The sequence below is a fragment of the Ovis aries genome, chromosome 1 (genome assembly GCF_016772045.2).
Source record: "Ovis aries strain OAR_USU_Benz2616 breed Rambouillet chromosome 1, ARS-UI_Ramb_v3.0, whole genome shotgun sequence".
NCBI classification, from domain to species: Eukaryota; Metazoa; Chordata; class Mammalia; order Artiodactyla; family Bovidae; genus Ovis; species Ovis aries.
In genome coordinates this window covers 107486713-107506530 of record NC_056054.1, presented here as the reverse complement: position 1 = coordinate 107506530, position 19818 = coordinate 107486713, and the positions used below count along the sequence as shown (strand labels likewise).

At 41.8% G+C, this 19818-nt stretch overlaps 1 protein-coding gene across 1 annotated transcript in view; it reads right to left on the bottom strand.

Annotated features, from left to right (window-relative positions):
* Positions 1–19455, bottom strand: part of LOC121820615 (uncharacterized) — a 76800-nt gene extending 57345 nt beyond the window's left edge. Inside the window, exon 1 of the mRNA XM_060403086.1 lies at positions 19345–19455. The gene's annotated coding sequence lies outside the window, so the exon portion shown is untranslated. The remainder of the gene's footprint in view (positions 1–19344) is intronic.
* Positions 19456–19818: the final 363 nt, after the last annotated feature.

Below are 19818 nucleotides of genomic sequence, written 5' to 3'. Positions count from 1 at the left end.
CAAAGAGTCGGACATGACTGAGTGACTGAACTGAACTGAACTGAAATTGAAAATACACTAGAAGAAGCCAATAGCAGAATAACTGAGGTAAAATGAATGAGCTGAATAAAATGATGGATATATAGAATGGTGAAAATAATTGCCATAGAACTGAATATAAGAAGAAAAAGAAAAGGAAAAGAAAAAAAAAAAAGATGATGTCAGCCTTAGGGACATCTGAGATAACATTACATGCACTAACATTCAAAGTACAGAGTTCCCAGAAGACAAAGTGGAAGCATCTGAGAAAATAGTTCAAGAGACTATAGTAGAAAGCTTCCCTAACATAAGAAAGAGAATAGTCAATCAACTCCAGGAAGTGCAGAGAGCTCCATACAAGGTAAACCCAAGGGGAAACATGCTGAGGCACATATTAATCAAACTATCAAAAAATAAATACAAGGAAAAAATATTAAAAATAGCAAGGGAAAATCAACAAATAACAGACAGAGAATCCCCATAAGGTTATTAACTAACAGTTCAGCAGAAACTCTACAGGACAAAAATAAGTGGCGGAATATATTTAAAGTGATGAAAGGGGAAAACCTACAACCAAGATTACTTCATCCACCAGAGCTCTCATAAATTTGACAGAGAAATCAAAAGCTTTACAGACAAGCAAAAGCTAAGAGAATTCAGCACCACCAGACCAACTTTACAGCAAATGTTAAAAGAACTTCTCTAGGTAGTAAATAAAAGAGAAGAAAAAGACCAACAAAAACAAACTGAAAGCAATTAATAAAACGGTAATAGGAATATACATATTGATAATTACCTTAAGGTTAAATGGATTAAATGCTCCAATAAAAAGAAATGGACTGGATAAATGGATATTTTTTAAAAGGCCTGTGTATATGTTGTCTAAAGAGACCCACTCCAGACCTGAAGACACAGAGAGAGGGAATGGAGAAAGATATCTCATGCAAAGGGAAATCAAAAGAAAGCTGGAGTAGCAAAACTCATATCTTTATGAGTTTTGTCTCATTAAAAGAGATAAGGAAGGACACCACATAATTTTGAAAGGATCAACCCAAGAAGAAGATATAACAATTGTAAATATTTATGCATCTAATATAAGAACACCTCAATATACAAGACAAATGCTAATATCCATAAAAGGGGAAACTGATGGTAACACAATGATAATGGGGAGCTTTACATTCCACTTACACCAATAGATAGGTTGTCCGACAGAAAATTAGTAAGCAAGCACAAACTTTATATGACACATTAGAACAGATAGACTTAACTGCTATTTACAGGACACTCCATTCCAAAGCAGCAGAATACACTTTCTTCTTATGCGCACACAGAACATTCTCCAAGATAGATCACAACTTGAGTCACAAATTAAGGCTTGGTAAAGTAAACAATATTGAAATCATATCAAGCATCTTTTCTGACCACAACACTATGAGGTTAGAAATTAATTACAGGAAAAAACTGTAAAAAACACAAACACATGGAAACCAAACGATGTGCTATTAATAAACCAAGAGAATACTGAAGACATAAAAGAAGAAATAAAAGAATACCTAGAAACAAATGACAATGAAAATACAATGAACCAAAATCTATGGAATGCAGCAAAAGCAGTTCTAAAAGGGAAGTTTATAGCAATACAGTTCTATCTCAAGAAACAATAATAATCCCAAATAAACACTCTAACCTTATGTCTAAAGCAACTAGAGATAGAAGAGCAAACAAAGCCCAAAGTTAGTAGAAGGAAAGAAATCACAAAGATTAGAGCATAAATAAGTGAAATGGAAATGAAAAAAAAATTGCAAATAACAATAAAACTAAAAGCTGATTCTTTGAGAAGATAAATAAAATTGACAAATCATTACCCGGACTCATCAAGGAAAAAGGGAGAAGCTGAAAATCAATGAAATTAGAAATGAAAAAAGTTACAACTGACACTGCAGAAATACAAAGGATCAAAGAGACTACTATGAGATTTGAACTTCACTACTACTACTGTATGACAATAAAATGGACAACTTGGAAGAAATGGATAAATTCTTAGAAAGACACTGAACAAGGAAGAAACAGAAAATACTAACAGACCAATCACAAATAATTAAGTTAAAAGTATTACTAAAAATCATCCAATAAACAAAAATCCAGGACCAGATAGTCACGGGTGAATTCTACCAACCACTTAGCAAAGAACTACCACCTATCCTTCTCAAACTCTTCAAAAAATTGCAGAAATTGGAACACTCCCAAGCTCATTCAATAAGAGCACCATCACCCTGATAACAAAACTAAAAATATCATAAAGAAAAAAATTACAGTCCAACAACACTGATGAAGATAGACACAAACATCCTCAATACAATACTAGAAAATGAATCCATTAACACATTGAAAGGATCATATAAATCAAGTGGGATTTATTGCAGGGATGAAGGATTCTTTGATATATGCAAAGCAATCAATGTGATACCCCATATTAACAAATTAAAGAATGAGATTAAAGAATCTTAACAGATGCAACAAATCTTTCAACAAAATTCAACACACATTTTAGATAACTCTCCAGAAATTGGGCACAGAAGGAACCTATCTCAACATAATAAAGGTCATCTTTAATATGTAACAAACCCACAATAAACATTCTCAATGGGGAAAAACTGTAAGCATTTCTTCTAAGATCAGGAATAAGATAAGGGTGTCCACTCTCACTGCTATCATTCAACATAGTTTTGAAAGTCCAAGCCACAGCAATCAGAAAAGAAAAAGAAGTAAAAGAAACCTAAATTGGCAAAAAGAAGAAGAAATAAATCTATCACTGTTTGCCAATGACTTGATATTATGTAAAGAAAATCCTAAAAGTACCACTAGAAAACAACTAGAGCTAATCCAAGAATTTAGTAAAGTCACAGAATACAAATTAGTATACAGAAATCTCTTGCATTCCTATTTGCTAACAATGAAAGATCAGAAAGAGAAATTAAGGAAGGAATCCCATTTACCATTGCAACAACAGCAACAAATGCATAGACATAAGCTTATCTAAGGAGGAAAAAGATCTGCAAGCTGAAAACCATAAGATAGTGATGAAAGAGATCAAAGATGTTATAAACAAATGAAGAGATATACCAGTTCTTGGATTGAAGAATCAATATTATGAAAAAGACTATACCACTCAAAGCAATCTACAGATTCAATGCAAACCGTTTCAAATTATCAATGGCTTTTTCAGGGAACTAGAAAAAAATGTTTACAATTTCTATGGAAACACAAAAGACCTTGAATAGCAAAGTAATCTTGAAGCAAAAAAAAAAAAAAAAAAAAGGAGTTGAAAGAATCATTTTCCCTGACTTCAGACTGTATTACAGGGCTACAGTAATCAAGACAGAATGGCATTGGCACAGAGAGAGAAGTATAGATCAATGGAACAATACAGAAAGTCCAAGACCAAACCACCCACCTATTGTCACCTAATCTATGACAGAATATACAATGGAGCAAAGACAGCCTCTTCAGTGAGTGGTGCTGAGAAATCTGGACAGCTACATGTAAAAGAATGAAATTAGAAAACTCCCTAGCACCATGCATGCATGCAGGTCACTTCAGGCATGCTGACTCTTTGCAACCGTGTGGGCTATAGCCTGCCAGGCTCCTCTGTCCTTGGGATTCCTCAGGAAAGAATACTGGAGTGGATTGCCATGCCTTCCTCTTCCTCCAGGGTATCTTCCCCACCCAGGAACAAACTCGCATCTCCTCTGTCTCTTGCACTGGCAGGTAGGTTCTTTACCACCAGCACCACGTGGGAAGCCCCACTAGCACCATACACAAAAATAAACTCAAAATGGATCAAAGACTTAAACATAAGGCCAGAAACTATAATAACTCTTAGAGGAAAACATAAGCAGAACACTCTTTGACAGAAATTGTGGCAAGATTTTTTATGACCCACCTCTTAGTGTAGTAAGCTAATGGGACTTGAATAAATTTAAAAGCTTTTGCACAGCAAAGAAAACCATAAACAAGATGAAAAGACATGGGAGAAAGTATTTGCACATGAAGTAACTGACAACAGATTAATTTTCAAAATATACGAACAGCTCATGAAGTTCAATATCAAAAAAAAAAAGCCAATCAAAAAATGAGTAGGAGACCTAAACAGACATTTCTATACAGATGACCAACAAACACATGAAAAGATGATTAACATCACTAATTATCAGAGAAATGCAAATCAAATCTACAATGAGAGCTCACATCATACCAGTCAGAAAAGAAAAAGTAGCCATCCTAAATATTAAAACCTAGTGTGTTGTCACTGATTCTGTGTTCAAGTCCCCAACTGATTAAGCTCCTTCTTCGGGTTATAAGACATGCTTGATTAAATCTCAACTCCAAGTTTCCAGGTCTCCACTTGAGCGGAGAGACTATGCTAGGATCAAGAGAACAGAGTGGCACCATTTTCTTCCCTGACAGACACCATATTCAAGATGAGCCTGAGTCTCCTTGCACTGCACTTGCCAGTATGTCTTAGGAGACTGATGACAGCTGATCCTCCTACCCCGTCTCCAGCTCCAATAGGAGGTTCTCAGCAGTTTGTCATTGTGTATACTGGATTTTCACTCTTTCAATCAGAAAAGTTGTGGTTACTTTAAAAAGTGGATGGTGGTGGAGAAATGAAAATCCAAGAGTCTAAAGAAACAAAGTCCAATAGCTACTCTAGTTGGAGCCTGGAAACAGAGAATAGGTTGAATTTAAATAATCCCAACCTATGAGAGTAAAAAGGCATCCACAGTAGGCTTTTAACCAGCCAGCTTCTTTGAGACCCTCCATGGGTTTTGAAGTCTACAAAGTATGCACCATACTTCAAAAAGCAATAAGACAAATAGTATAATTATTCTGAAAGTTGCAAAAGTGGTGTAGGCATACACAGTATAATTCAGTTACAGTGTATGGTACTGTTTCTATTATATAATCACATTAACTGCTTTTTTCCTACATAATTATCTATTCAGCCAAGTTATAGTTGAACATGATACAACATCCTTGTATCACTACTGATAGTTGGTAATAGCTCTTTGATAGCAAACCTGCTATCAAATAAAACCTATTCTACTGTAGAAATTATCCTTGAACTGGAAAACAGTCTGCAATCCAAGTCCAGTCATGAAATACTACCATATTTGTGAAGAGTCTTCTAAATTCTGTGTCACTTTTGGGGAAAATATTATTTGTTGCTGTACGAAATGCTGCATCTGTGATTTAAAGTCTCTTATTGGAATTTGGTGGAAGTGATGAATTTCAGCCAAAGTGGCAAAAAGAAACAGTGTAACAGCAATCCTCAAGGCCATCAGCACCTCCATCTTTCCTTTCTTCCTTGTGTTGCCAACTCTCCTTTACTTTGGTAAGAGCTCTTTTCTGAACTTGGATGATGTCAGGGAAATTGGCCAGGTGCTTCTGACACAGCACTAACATGTCCATGATGGGGTCTAGGCACTGCCTGGCCTGCTGTAAGAGCTCACCAATGGCTTCCTAGGTATGTGCAGTGAAGGCAATGGTGGGCCCAGGTCGCCATCGCCTGTCAGGCCAGGCAAAGGGGTATGGATCACCTTCACGTACAAGGCCAAGAAAAAACCAGGGTCCCTAAGGCTGTTGATCCCCTTGAGCCAGCCCTCAATGTCCTGCTAGCTGTACAAGCTCAGCACCTCATCCTCCCACCACAAGATCACATCCAAATTCTTCCACCTGAAGTGGGCGCTGAGTGTGCAGCTTCATGGTCCTGGCGCCTTGACGATCTGCCCCCAACTCGCAGCTCCCAGAGACTGGTGCCCACCTGAAGGGCCCACGGTGGTGCCCACTCTACGGTGTAGGGAGAGGAACCCCAAAGGCCACGCATACCTCAGCCTCTAGCCAACAGTTGCACCCTCTGCACAGATATGCTTGCAATTTTTTGCTTTGAGTGAGTCTAGTTTTAGAATATGGATCAAAACTATTCCAAGAGCCAAACTATAGTGATACCCAGGCAGATAAATTAGTCGTAGATGTGTTTTACAAGTGGGGATGGAGATGTTGATCAGTTGCCTAGATTCTGATAAATGAATCCTCCTAGATCTGCCAACCCTACAGAGAATGTCGAGTGGACTCGACTTCCCTCTTCCATAATATTCTCTAGCGGAAGGCTCAGGGGAAAGAAAAGGTAAACAGTGTCACATATTAATACATTATTAGAATGTGCAAAGGCCAGTTGGCTTGACAAGCTTGAAGAGACTCAGAGGCAGATCTAAGTACGTGGATGGTTTCAGCCCACGGTAGGAGCTATTTCTGGCAAGCACATGTTCTTTTTTTCCCTCTTTTCTTATTTTATTTACTTTTAATTGAAGGATAATTGCTCTACAATATTGTGTTGGTTTCTTCCATACATCAACGTGAATCAGCCTTAGGCGTACATATGTCTCCTCCCTCTCGGACTTCCCTCCCACCTCCCACCCCTTCCCCCTCCTCTAGGTTTACAGAGCTCAGATTTGGTTTCCCTGAATCATACAGCAAATTCCCATTGGCTATCTATTTTATATATGATAGTGTATATATTTCCATGCTACTCTCTCCATTTGTCCCAACCTCTCCTTCCACTCCTCTCCACCCCCAATCCAGGTCTGTTCTCTATGTCTGCCTCTCCATTGCTGTCCTGCAAATAGGTTCATCAGAACCATCTTTCTAGATTCCAAATATATGCATTAATATACTATACTTGTTTTTCTCTTTCTGACTTACTTCACTCTGTATAATAGGCTCTATGTTCATGCATCTCATTAGAACTGACTCAAATGCATTCTTTTCTTTATCTAAGTAATATCTTATTGTATTAATCTACCACAGCTTATTTATCCATTCATCTGTTGACAGACATCTAGGTTGCTCCCATTTCCTAGCTATTGTAAATAGTGCTGCAGTGAACATTAGGGTACATGTGTCTTTTTCAATTTTGGTTTCTCCAGGGTATATGCCTAGTAGTGAGCTTGCTGTGTCATATGGGGCTTCCTAGGTGGCACTAGTGGTAAGAACCCACCTGCCAATGCAGGACATGTAAGAGATGCAAGTTCGACCCCTGAATCAGGAAGATCCCCTGGAGTGGGGCATGGCAATCCACTCCAGTATTCTTGTGTGGACAATTCCCTGGACAGAGGAGCCTGGAGAGCTACAGTCCATAGGGTTGCAAAGAGTCGGACACAACTGAAGCAACACAACACAACTGAAGCAACTTCACACACGCACATGCACACGCACACACTAGTTTTATTCCAAGTTTTTTTTTTTTTAAGGAATCTCCATACTGTCTTCCATAGTGTCTGTATCAAGTTACATTCCCACCAACAGCGCAAAAGGGTCTCCTTTTCTCCACACCCTCTCCAGCGTTTATTGATTGTGAATTTTTTTGATGATAGGCATTCTGGCCAGTGAGAGGTGATTTTGTAGTTATAGCTTTGACTTCCATTTCTCTAATAATGAGCAATGTCAAGCATCTTTTCTTTTATTTAATAGTCATCTGTATGTCTACTTGAAGACATGTCTTGTTTCTTGAAGTAGAATTGTATTGCTATAAAATTCCCTCTTAGAACTGCTTTTGCTGCATCCCATAGGTTTTGCATCATCGTGTTTTATTGTCATTTGTTTCTAGGAATTTTTTATGTCCCTTTTTATTTCTTCAGTAAGCCATTTATTATTTAGAAGCATATTTTTTAATCTCTATGTCTTTGGTTTTTTACAGTTTTCTTTTCCCTGTAAGTGAAATCTAGACTCCTAGTGCTGTAGGAGTCTAGAGACTCCTAGAGTCCCATAAGTGACTGACCCAGACTTGCCTGTTAGTGTCCAGGAGTTTCTAGTGGAGGCATGGGTTGGCAATGGTCTGCTGCAAAAAAAGATATTTAATATGATTTTGATTTTCTTAAATTTACTGAAGCTCGATTTGTGACCCAAGATGTGGTCTATCTTGGAGAATGTTCTATGTACACTTGAGAAGAAAGTGTATTCTGCATTTAGATGGAATGTTCTGAGGATATCAACCATGTCCATCAAGTCTGATGTGTCATTTAAGGCTTGTGTCTCCTTATTAATTTTCTGTTTTGATAATCTGTCCATTGGTGTAAGTGGGGTCTTAAGTTTCCCTACTATTATTGTGTTACTGTTAAGTTCCCCTTTTATGTCTGTTAGTCTTTGCCTTATATATTAGCTGTTCCTGTGTTGGGTGCAATATTTAAGACTATTATGTTTTCTTCTTTGCTTCTCCTTTGCCCTTGGATGTGGGGTATGATTTATTGGTAGGTTGCAACATTCTCCTGTCAATGGTTGCTCAGGAGTGAGTGTAATTTTGGAGTTCTAGCAGAAGATGAGTGCACACCTTCTACTCTGCCATCTTGGCCATGGTGGGGCAAAGGAAAAGCCCCAGCAAGATGGTAGAAGGGGAAAAATCAGGTTTAGAATCAAACCCCATACCCACTCTCAAGATGCTCAGAGGACTCAAACAAAACCTTGTGCACACCAGGACCCAGAGACAACAGAGACCAAGCCACACCTGCCTTTGAGTGGTTGAGTGTCTCCTGCAGAGGAACAGGTCAACAGTGGCCTGCCACAGGGGCAAGGGCTCTGGGTGCACCAGACCTGGGTCACATAGCATGTGGCATAAAAACCTCCTGGAGGAGATCACCAGTTACCCTGCCATAGAGCCGCTGAGCAGATAACACACAAACTGCAGAACAATTATACCAAATAAATTCTACACTGTTAAGAAAGTTCTAGGACCCACAACAGATTTCCCAACCTGGAGATCTGACAAAGGGACTGAGAACCCACAGGCAATTTGACTTTTGAGACCAGTGGGAATTGATTACAGAACTTACACAGGACTGGGGAAACAGACTCTTGGAGAGCACAAACAGAACCTTGTGTGTAACAGGACCTAGGAGAAAGGATCAATGATCCCATAAGAGACTGACCCAGACTTGCCTGTGAGTGTCCACGAGTTTCTAGTGGAGCCATGGGTTGGCAATGGTCTGCTGCAGGCTTGGGGGCACTGAGTGCAGCAGTGCATGCATGGGACATTTTGAAAGAGTTTGCCATTATCTTCATTACCTCCACCATAGTTTGGTCTCCGGTCAAACAACAGGGAGGGTACACAGCCCCACTCATCAACAGAAAATGGGATTAAAGATTTACTGAGTATAGTTCTGACCATCAGAACAAGACCCCAGTTTCCCCCACTGGGGAAAGAGTGGGGGAAAGACTGGTGGGAGAGTCAGTCTCTCCCATCAGGAACCTTCCATAAGCCTCTATCCTTACCCATCAGAGGGCAGACAGGATGAAAACCATAAACACAAGAAACTAATCAAGCTGATCACATGGACCACATCCTTGTCTAACTCAATGAAACAATGAGCCATGCAATGTAGGGCCACCCAAGATGGACAGGTCATGGTGGAGAGTTCTGACAAAATATGGTCCGCTGGAAATGGGAATGGAAAACCACTTCAGTATTCTTGCCTTGAGAACCCCATGAACAGTGTGAAAAGGCAAAAGGATATGACACTGAAAGATGAACTCCCCAGGTCAGTAGGAGCCCAATGTGCTACTGGAGAACAGTGGAGAAACAACTCCAGAAAGAATGAAGAGCTAGAGTCAAAGCAAAAACAACACCCAGTTGTGGATGACTGGTGATGGAAGTAAAGTCTGATGCTACAACAAACAATATTGCATGGGAAACTGGAATGTTAGGTCCCACAATCAAAACAAATAGGAAATGACCAAACAGGAGATGGCAAGAGTGAACATTGACATTTTAGGAATCAGTGAATTTAAATGGACTGGACTGGGTGAATTTAATTCAGATGACCATTATATCAACTACTATGGGCAAGAATACCTTAGAAGAAATGCAGTAGCCCATGACTCAACAAAAGAGTCTGAAATGCAGTACTTGGGTGCAATCTCAAAAACAACACAATGATCTCTGATCATTTCCAAGACAAACTACTCAATATTACAGTAATCCAAGTCTATACCCAAACCAGTAATGCTGAAAAAACAGAAGTGGAATGGTTCTGTGAAAACCTATAAGAATTTCTAGAACTAACACCAAAAAAAAAAAAAAAAACCGTCTTTTTAATCATCAGTTCAGTTCATTCCCTCAGACATGTCCAGCTCTTTGCGATCCCATGAATCGCAGCATGCCAGGCCTCCCTGTCCATCACCAACTACCGAAGTTCACTCAAACTCAGGGCCATCGAGTCGGTGATACCATCCAGCCATCTCATCCTCTAGTGTCCCCTTTTTCTCCTGCCTCCAATCCCTCCCAGCATCAAAGTCTTCTCCAATGAGTCAGCTCTTCGCATGAGGTGGCCAAAATACTGGAGTTTCAGCTTTAGCATCATTCCTTCCAAAGAACACCCAGGACTGATCTCCTTCAGAATGGACTGGTTGGATCTCCTTGCAGTCCAAGGGACTCTCAAGAGTCTTCTCCAACACCACAGTTCAAAAGCATCAATTCTTCGGTGCTCAGCTTTCCTCACAGCCCAAGTCTCACAACCATACATGACTACTGGAAAAACCATAGCCTTGACTAGACGGACCTTTGTTGGCAAAGTAATATCTCTGCTTTTCAATATGCCGTCTAGGTTGGTCATAACTTTCCTTCCAAGGAGTAAGCGTCTTTTAATTTCATGGCTGCAATCGCCATCTACAGTGATTTTGGAGCCAAAAAAAAAATAAAGCCTGACCCTGTTTCCACTGGTTCCCCATCTATTTCCCATGAAGTGATGGGACCAGATGCCATGATTTTCGTTTTCTGAATGTTGAGCTTTAAGCCAACTTTTTCAGTCTCCTCTTTCACTTTCATCAAGAGGCTTTTAGTTCCCCTTCACTTTCTGCCATAAGGGTGATGTCATCTGCATATCTGAGGTTACTGATATTCCTCCCAGCAATCTTGATTCCAGCCGGTGTGTCCTCCAGCCCAGTGTTTCTCATGATGTATTCTGCATATGAGTTAAATAAGCAGGGTGACAACATACAACCTTGACGTACTCCTTTTCCTATTTGGAACTAGTCTGTTGTTCCATGTCCAGTTCTAACTGTTGTTTCCTGACCTGCATATAGGTTTCTCAAGAGGCAAGTCAGTGCTCTGGTATTCCCATTTCTTTCAGAATTTTCCACAATTTATTGTGAACCACATAGTCGAAGGCTTTGGCATAGTCAATAAAGCAGAAATAGATGTTTTTCTGGAACTCTCTTGCTTTTCCATGATCCAGCGGATGTTGGCAATTTGATCTCTGGTTCCTCTGCCTTTTCTAAAACCAGCTTGAACATCAGGGAGTTCACAGTTCACATATTGCTGAAGCCTGGCTTGGAGAATTTTGAGCATTACTTTACTAGCATGTGAAACGAGTGCAGTTGTGTGGTAGTTTGAGCATTCTTTGGCATTGCCTTTCTTAGGGATTGGAATGAAAACTGACCTTTTCCAGTCCTGTGGCCACTGCTGAGTTTTCCAAATTTGCTGGCATATTGAGTGCAGCACTTTCACACCATCATCATTTTTCATCATAGGGGACTGGAATGCAAAAGTAGGAAGTCAAGGGATACCTGGAGTAACAGGCAAGTTTGGCCTTAGTGTGCAATATGAAGCAGGGACAATACTAACAGAGTTTTGCAAAATGAATGAACTGGTTATAACAAACACCCTCTTGCTACAACACAAGAGACGACTCTACACATCTACATCACCAGATGGTCAATATCAAAATCAGATTGATTGTATTCTTTGCAGCCGAAGATAGAGAAGCTCTATACAGTCAACACAAACAGGACCAGGAGCTGACTGTGGCTCAGATCATGAACTTCTTATTGCCAAATTCGGACTTAAATTGAAGAAAGTAGGGAAAACCACTAGACCACTCAGGTATGACCTAAATCAAATCCCTAACAATTATACATTACAGTGACAAATAGATCAAGGGATTAGATCTTGATCTAATGGACAGAGATTCATGACATTGTACAGGAGGCAGGGATCAAGACCAACCCCGAGAAAAAGAAACGCAGAAACGCAAAATGGCTGTCTGAGGAGGCCTTAAAACCAGCTGAGAAAAGAAGAGAAAATAAAGGCAAAGGATGAAAGGAAAGATATACCAATTTGAATGCAGAGTTCCAAAGAATAGCAAGGAGAGATAAGAAAGCCTTCCTCAGTGATCAATGCAAAGAGATAGAGGAAAACAATGACAGGGAAACACTAGAGATCTCTTCAAGAAAATTAGAGATACCAAGGGAACATTTCATGCAAAGATAGGCACAATAAAGAACAGAACCGGTATGGACCTAACAGAAGCAGAAGATATTAAGAAGAGGTGGCAAGAATACACAGAAGAAGTATTCAAAAACATCTTAATGACACAGACAACCATGATGTGTGATTACTCACCTATATCCAGACATCCTGAAATGCAAAATCAAGTGGGCCTTAGGAAGCATCACTATGAACAAAGCTAGTGGAGGTGATGGAATTGCAGGTGAGCTATTTCATATCCTAAAAGATGATGCTGCGAAAGTGTTGCACTCAATATGCCAGTAAATTTGGAAAATGCAACAGTGGCCACAGGGCTGGAAAACATTAGTTTTCATTCCAATTTCAAAGAAAAGCAATGCTACATAATGTTCAAACTATTGCACAATTGCACTCATCTCATACACTAGCAAAGTAATGCTCAAAATTCTCCAAGCCAGGCTTCAGCAGTACTTGAATCGTGAACTTCCAGATGTTCAAGCTGGATTTAGAAAAGGGAGAGGAACCAGAGATCAATTGTTAACATTTCTTGGATCACAGAAAAAGCAAGAGAGTTCCAGAAAAAAACATCTACTTCTGCTTTACTGGCTATGCCAAAGCCTTTGACTGTGTGGATCAGAACATACTGAATTGATGTTTTTGAACTGTGGTGTTGGAGAAGACTCTTGAGAGTCCCTTGGACTGCAAGGAGCCCCAACCAGTCCATTCTGAAGGAGATCAGTCCTGGGTGTTCTTTGGAAGGAATGACGCTAAAGCTGAAACTCCAGTACTTTGGCCACGTCATGCGAAGAGTTGACTCATTGGAAAAGACTCTGATGCTGGGAAGGATTGGGGGCAGGAGGATAAAGGGAAAACAGAGGATAATATGGCTGGATGGCCATATGGCCATCACCGACTCGATGGCCCTGAGTTTGAGTGAACTCCGGGAGTTGGTGATGGACAGGGAGGCCTGGCATGTCGTAATTCATGGGGTCGCAAAGAGTCAGGCACGAGTGAGTGACTGAACTGAAGAACTAAAGAGCCTCTTGATGAAAGTGAAAGAGGAGAGTGAAAAAGTTGGCTTAAAATGCAACATTCAAAGAACTAAGATCATGGCTTCTGGTCCCATAACCTCAGGGCAAATAGATTTGGAAACAGGGACAGGCTTTAATTTTGGGTGCTCCAAAATCACTGCAGATGGTGACTGCAGCCATGAAATTAAAAGATGCTTGTTCCTTGGAAGAAAAGCTATGAACCAACTAGACAGCATATTAAAAAGCATAGACCTTACTTTGCCAACAAAGGTCCATCTAGTCAAAGCTATGGTTTTTCCAGTGGTCATGTATGGATGTGAGAGTTGGACCATAAAGAAAGCTGAATGCCAAAGAATTGATGCTTTTGAACTCTGGTGTTGGAGAAGACTCTTGAGAGTCACTTGCACAGCAAGGAGATCCAACCAGTCTGTCCTAAAGGAGATCAGTCCTGAATATTCATTGGAAGGACTGATGCTGAAGCTGAAACTCCAATACTTTGGCCACCTGATGTGAAGAACTGACTTATTTGAAAAGATCCTGATGCTGGAAAAGACTGAAGGCAGGAGGAGAAGGGAAAGACAGATGATGAGATGGTTGGATGGCATCACCAGCTCGATGGACATGAGTTTGAGTAAGCTCTGGGAGTTGGTGATGGACAAGGAAACCTGGCATCCATAGGGTCCATAGGGTTGCAGAGTCAAACATGACTGAGCAGCTGTACTGAACTGACTGACTGTCTGATGTCTTCTTCTTGGATTAATCCCTTGATCATTATGCACTCTCCTTGGGAAGAACATATTCTTCCATTACTCATCTTGTAGGTTTTGAGGAGTTTGGTGGTAGATGCCAGTACCATTTGCAGGGTACCATGGACTCTGAAGATCAATAGGGAAGAAAGTATCAACTCCTTGATGGAGCTGGTATCTCAAATGATGGGGAAATTAACAAAATGGGCCTCTCTAAATAAACTCCCAAGTGATACAGAGGGGCCTCTGCCTCATCCTATCTTTTATCTCTCTTTTAGTTGATGAAGCAGCATAGGAGCCTGCCATGCACTCAAAACTTCACTCCAGAGGCTACAAACCTAGGGAAAAGTTATTCAGTTCCCCATCTACTGTACATGTGAAGTAATTACATTTCTTGTTTTCTGACCTGACTTTCCTCATTCTTTGTCCATAATTATACAATCCTGTCTGCTTATCCATTTGCTTGTTTATGACATTTCTTTCTGGTAGGTGAAACATCTACTATATATGAGCAGATATGTTATAGAGGCACATTCACATTTTTCATTAACTGTAAGTACTGAAACAGTGGCTCACTTTTTAAAATTTATAACTGAGTTGGATGAAGGACTTAGTATGTATCTATCTTCAGTATTTACCATCCCCAGTGACCATTTTACTTTTTAATTAAAATGGCAATGGCACCCCACTCCAATACTCTTGCCTGCAAAATCCCATGGATGGAGGAGCCTGGTAGGCTGCAGTCCATGGGGTCACTAGGAGTCAGACACGACTGAGTAACTTCTCTTTCACTTTCCACTTTCATACATTGGAGAAGGAAATGGCAACCCACTCCAGTATTCTTGCCTGGAGAATCCCAGGGACAGAGGAACCTGGTGGGCTGCCGTCTATGGGGTCGCACACAGTTGGACATGACTGACGTGACTTAGCAGCCAGTAGCAGCAGTGTCATGAAAGGGAATCCCTGGAATGCCAGTCTACTAGTACCATCAACACATTCATAATGAAAGAAATAGCTCATAGACAAGGGATTTCAAATTAAAACAGGTATTTTGTTGAACATCTACAAGTGATCTGACTGGTGGTATGAACAAGGGCCCTACTTACTAAACTCTTCAGAGACTGCTGAAATAGATAAATATTCACCACCACCACCACCACCACCACCACAGCTGTGAAAAATTCACAGGCCTAAATCAGTTCAGCAATTTCCGGGGTTATTCAGATAATAAGTGAACAAGATGAGACTCAGACATAATTCTGTCAAGTCTCAAAGCCCTAGTTTTCCAGGACAGCAGAGTATGGAACCAGCACATGTAAGCAGTTTATAATATGAAGAGCACTGGTCAGGACAGAAGCAATGCAGGTCAGCATGTGTCCCCAGAATAAGGTCACCAGAAACCTGTGCCCCAAAGCAGTGTTTCCAGTCTGGTAGGAAATTCCCAAATATGGGACACTGAGCCAGCTCAGGGCTTAGTGACTAAAGCAGACAATGACTGGACTGCAAAGGAGGGCCCTACTTGTGCAGAGGCACAACTGTGATCAATAAATATGTGCTAGGTGAAATACAGTGCAAGTTGCCACTTGCAATGTAACTGAAAGATGCTTTCCTTACTCAGGAACATGTGTGACACTGCAGCATTCTCACAGGAGGCCTGGGACAAGAGTGAGACAAGACTCCCACTCTCAGGTGCTAACCCTGGACTTGCACCAGCCCGAGAGTGGTATCTCCTTGCCTCCTCTGTGCACACGGCCAGGGGTGGCATCAGAAGGGAGAGGGCAAGAGCCAGTGACCTGGTCACATCACAAATGACAGACAACTTGCTGAAGTGCTGTGGGAGCCCAGCACAGAGAGCTCCTAATTCCATGTGGGGCAGCATGGGGAGAGTCCCAGGGGATCATCTGAGCTTTATTTGAAAGAGGAGGGAGGGAAGGGTCTTACTTCAGGTAGTGGGAGCAGGTACGCAGGCTGGAGACTGATGGGGTTTCTTTACTTAGGCCCATAAGGGCTATTAACCCTTAATATGGGAAGGTTTTTCCCAGTTAACTGCATCTTCTGGGGCTCTCCTTCTCCTCCTGTCCCCACTGTGGCTCTCATGGACTGTGAGTGGAGATCTCCAAAGCCTTCCCTCTTACCTATGGGGTAGAGTAGTGTGGTTTGAGCCCTTGGAGTGGGTACAAGGTTGTGTTGGGTGTTGTGGTCTGTTCTCCTCACAATGGAGAGAAAAGAGATGCTCAGAACCAATCCAGCCAAGAGCTAAGAGGGGAGTTTTGTGATAAAGGAAGCCCTGCAGAAAGAGGCCTGACCAATGTGCCTGGGGAGGGAGTCGTCCACACACTATGGTTGGGCAGGAGCCATGCATGGGATATAAGCACAATGTGGGAGCAGTCTCTCTACCATGGGGGGCTTCTCCAGGTTTAAAAGGTGATGCAGTTGGTGAGACTGATCAGATGGTGGTTAGACAATGACAAAAAGGCCCTATGAAAGCTGGACCATGAGAATCTCTAGGAAGACAGTTCACTGCCCCAGGAAGGACTGCGGGGTCCACTAGCCTTCAGCTCCCAGACAGTGAGAGTCCCTAGACCCTGCTTGGAGACCAGCTGAGCTTCTTGTGCTAGTGGCTTTTGCAGGTGTGGAAGAGGCTGGAGATTCTGGCTTATTTGTGATACACTCAGCATAGAGGGAAGTGGCTGTGGTTGACCAAATGTCGCCTTATTTCTCAGAGGCTGAGACACACCTCAGGCCTTTGTTCCCCTCCTGAGGTGGTCTGAGGGAGATAAGCTGTGCTTGGACAGGTCTGGCCTCCTTCCACTCATGTGGCTTCTCAAGGCTTGAAATCATCTTAGTGTGGGAGATTCCCTGTGATGAAAGAGACTTGGATTCAGAAAGACCTTTGGCTGGGGTAGTGGAGACTTGGTCCAAGTCTTGACTTTGTCATGTACTGACTTTCCAGACCCTGGGCTTGTCTATTAATGTCTTTGGATCCTCAGTTTCCACACCTGGAAAATGGGAGGTGATCACAATTGTATCTATCTGCATCTCATGGGTGAAAGTGTTTCACATACATACGAAAAGGTATGATGTGACATTAATGGGCAAATGATGGGCATTTGTTGCAGCCTGGCAGAGCAGAGACCAGAACCTGCCCCATGACTCAATGGTATAGCAAACTGTCCCCTCGTGACTGTCCTAGTAAACATGCCGTAGGGACACACTTGTGGCAGGTGGTGCTCTCTGCTCTGCTTCACTGCCTGCCCCTGTGTCCATCCCCCTGGAAACAAAACAAGATGTTCGTGATCAACAGCAGAGCCTTAACTTTACTCCCTCTTTATGATGTGCTGATCAAACTCCCTAGTATAGCTATTCCCTAAAGATCTCATGTGACTTCTACCAATAAAAGTGTGGGCTGAAAGGAGCCATTTTGTCTTCCTGCCATGCAGAGCAGGAGGGCCCCTGACTCCCCACTTGCCAAATTACACGAGTCTGTCTTTTCATTACGGGCTCGCCCCCTTTTCAGGTTTTTCTCACCCACTGTGCCGGACGCGGCAGGCTTGGTGATTTAGCTAACTGACCCGAAACCAGAGGAAATGGCCTTTATGTTGATTTAGCGGCAGTAGATCAAGCAGTGACCTCACTTATCCACATCAAGCTTCCTCACATGCTTAACCCTTTAGATCTTAGCACCAGCAGTACTCCCATTTCACTGCCATAGACACAGGGGCCCACCTTATCATACACCTTTTGGAGCCCAGCATTTCTACAGGGGTTTCTCTCGGACCCAGTCTTACAAAATGAAGATAATTTTCATTTGTCACATGGAACAATATAGCTGTTTTTATTTTATCTTTGATACTGTGGCAAGTTAAACAAAATATTCAGATCCAAATGGCCTTCAAACCCCCCTGTGTCAGATAGAAATTTTAGACCCTTTCTTTAGATTTTCTCACTATCAACTATCTTTTATATAATTTTACTAAATTTATATAATTTATATAATTTTACTAAAACATATATTTTATGTTAATGATTTTTTTGGTAGAATCAAAGAAACAAATTCAAGTCAGAGATCCCAGAAACTACATCTGGAACCACACTGTAAAACTGGACTACTAACAGTTGCTGCCTATGACATGAACAGGAATCTGCAATATCAGGAGATGCTACTCTCTAATTGGGCTATCTCTGTTTGCATTCCATGCCAGCAAAACAGAGGTTCAACTCCTTGCCTAGGCCCCAATATTTCTCAGTCTCAAAATTCTTGTGTATGTAAAAACAATGGTGGAAACTTAGTCATCAGAAGTCTAAAAATGGGTTTAAAACTTTTCATAAAAATTAAGATATAATGTGTCAAATGCATGAACTGAAACTAAAGTAGCACGTAGCAAGAAATTTGTAGAATTAAAGATTTAGATTAGGAAAGATGAAATAGCTGGTTAATATTTCATGCTTTAACTTTAGAGCAAGCAAAAAAAAAAAAGGAAACAAGAAATATCAGAGCAGAAACAAATAAAACTGATAAATCTAAAAACAGGTATAGAATAGAACAGCATAAAGATGGCGGAGGAATAGGACGGGAAGACCACTTTCTCCCTCACAAATTCCTCAAAGAACATTTCAACGCCAAGCAAACTCCACAAAACAACTTCTGTAGGCTGGCAGAGGACATCAGGCAACCAGAAAAGCAGACCATTGTCTTCAAAAACAGGTAGGAAAAAATATAAAAGTCGAAAAAGGAGACAAAGGAGGTGGGGAGGGAGCTCCGTCCCGGGAAGGAAATTTTAAGAAGAGAGGTTTCCAAACACCAGGAAACAGTCTCCCTGCCCAGTCTGTGGCGAGCCTTGGAAACACAGAGGGCAACATAACAGGAAGGAAAAATAAATAAATAATTAAAACCAAGAGATTACAAGCCCAACAGTAACTCCCCCAGTGGAAAAGCAGCACAGACACCTACATCCGCCATTGGGAAGTGGGGGCAGGGCAGGGACGCGCGGGAGCACAGGCTGCAGTGCTTTGTAAGAATCGGGCAGGAATGCCCCACGCGCAACCAGAACGATCTAACTTGGGCTAGCAAACCAGACTGTGGGATAGCTACTGCACGAAAAGCTCGAACATAAGACACCACCAGGACCAAGCACAGAACAAAGGACGGAACGGAAAAAGCCAGCTGCAGACCATCCCCCGCTGGAGACAGGCAGCCAGAGCCGTAAGGACCGGAAAGGGGCAATTGCAGACCAGGAGAGACTTTACTTACCTAACTGCAAGCAGGCTTCTTTGCTAAGACTTCTAGGGGTGCTGGACAGTCACAATCTGCCTCACAGGGGGCGCCAGCGGTCCACCCAGAAAGCTGAGCAGCAGCAGCAGAAAAGGTGACAAGCCACAGCGATCGCGCTCGCCAAACTCCTGAGCTACTCGGACCTGGGAAGGGCACAAAGCGCAGTCCCAGCCGAATCTGTGCCTCTGAGGGCTGCCTGAGCGCCGAACCTGAGCAGCTTGGACCGGGGAAGTGCACGCAGCCTAGGGCCAGCCCCAGACGATTCCCGGCTGAGCATCGTAGAGCCGGAGTGGTTTGTACGCTGAGAGAAGGGACAGGTCAAGCGGGGCTGAGACACTGTGCACACGACAGAGCTATTAGTTTGCAGCATGCCCCCTCCCCACAGCGCGACTGAACTAGTGAGCCTAAAAAACCAGCAAACAGAAGAATTTAAACAGAGGGAACCACCTTGGA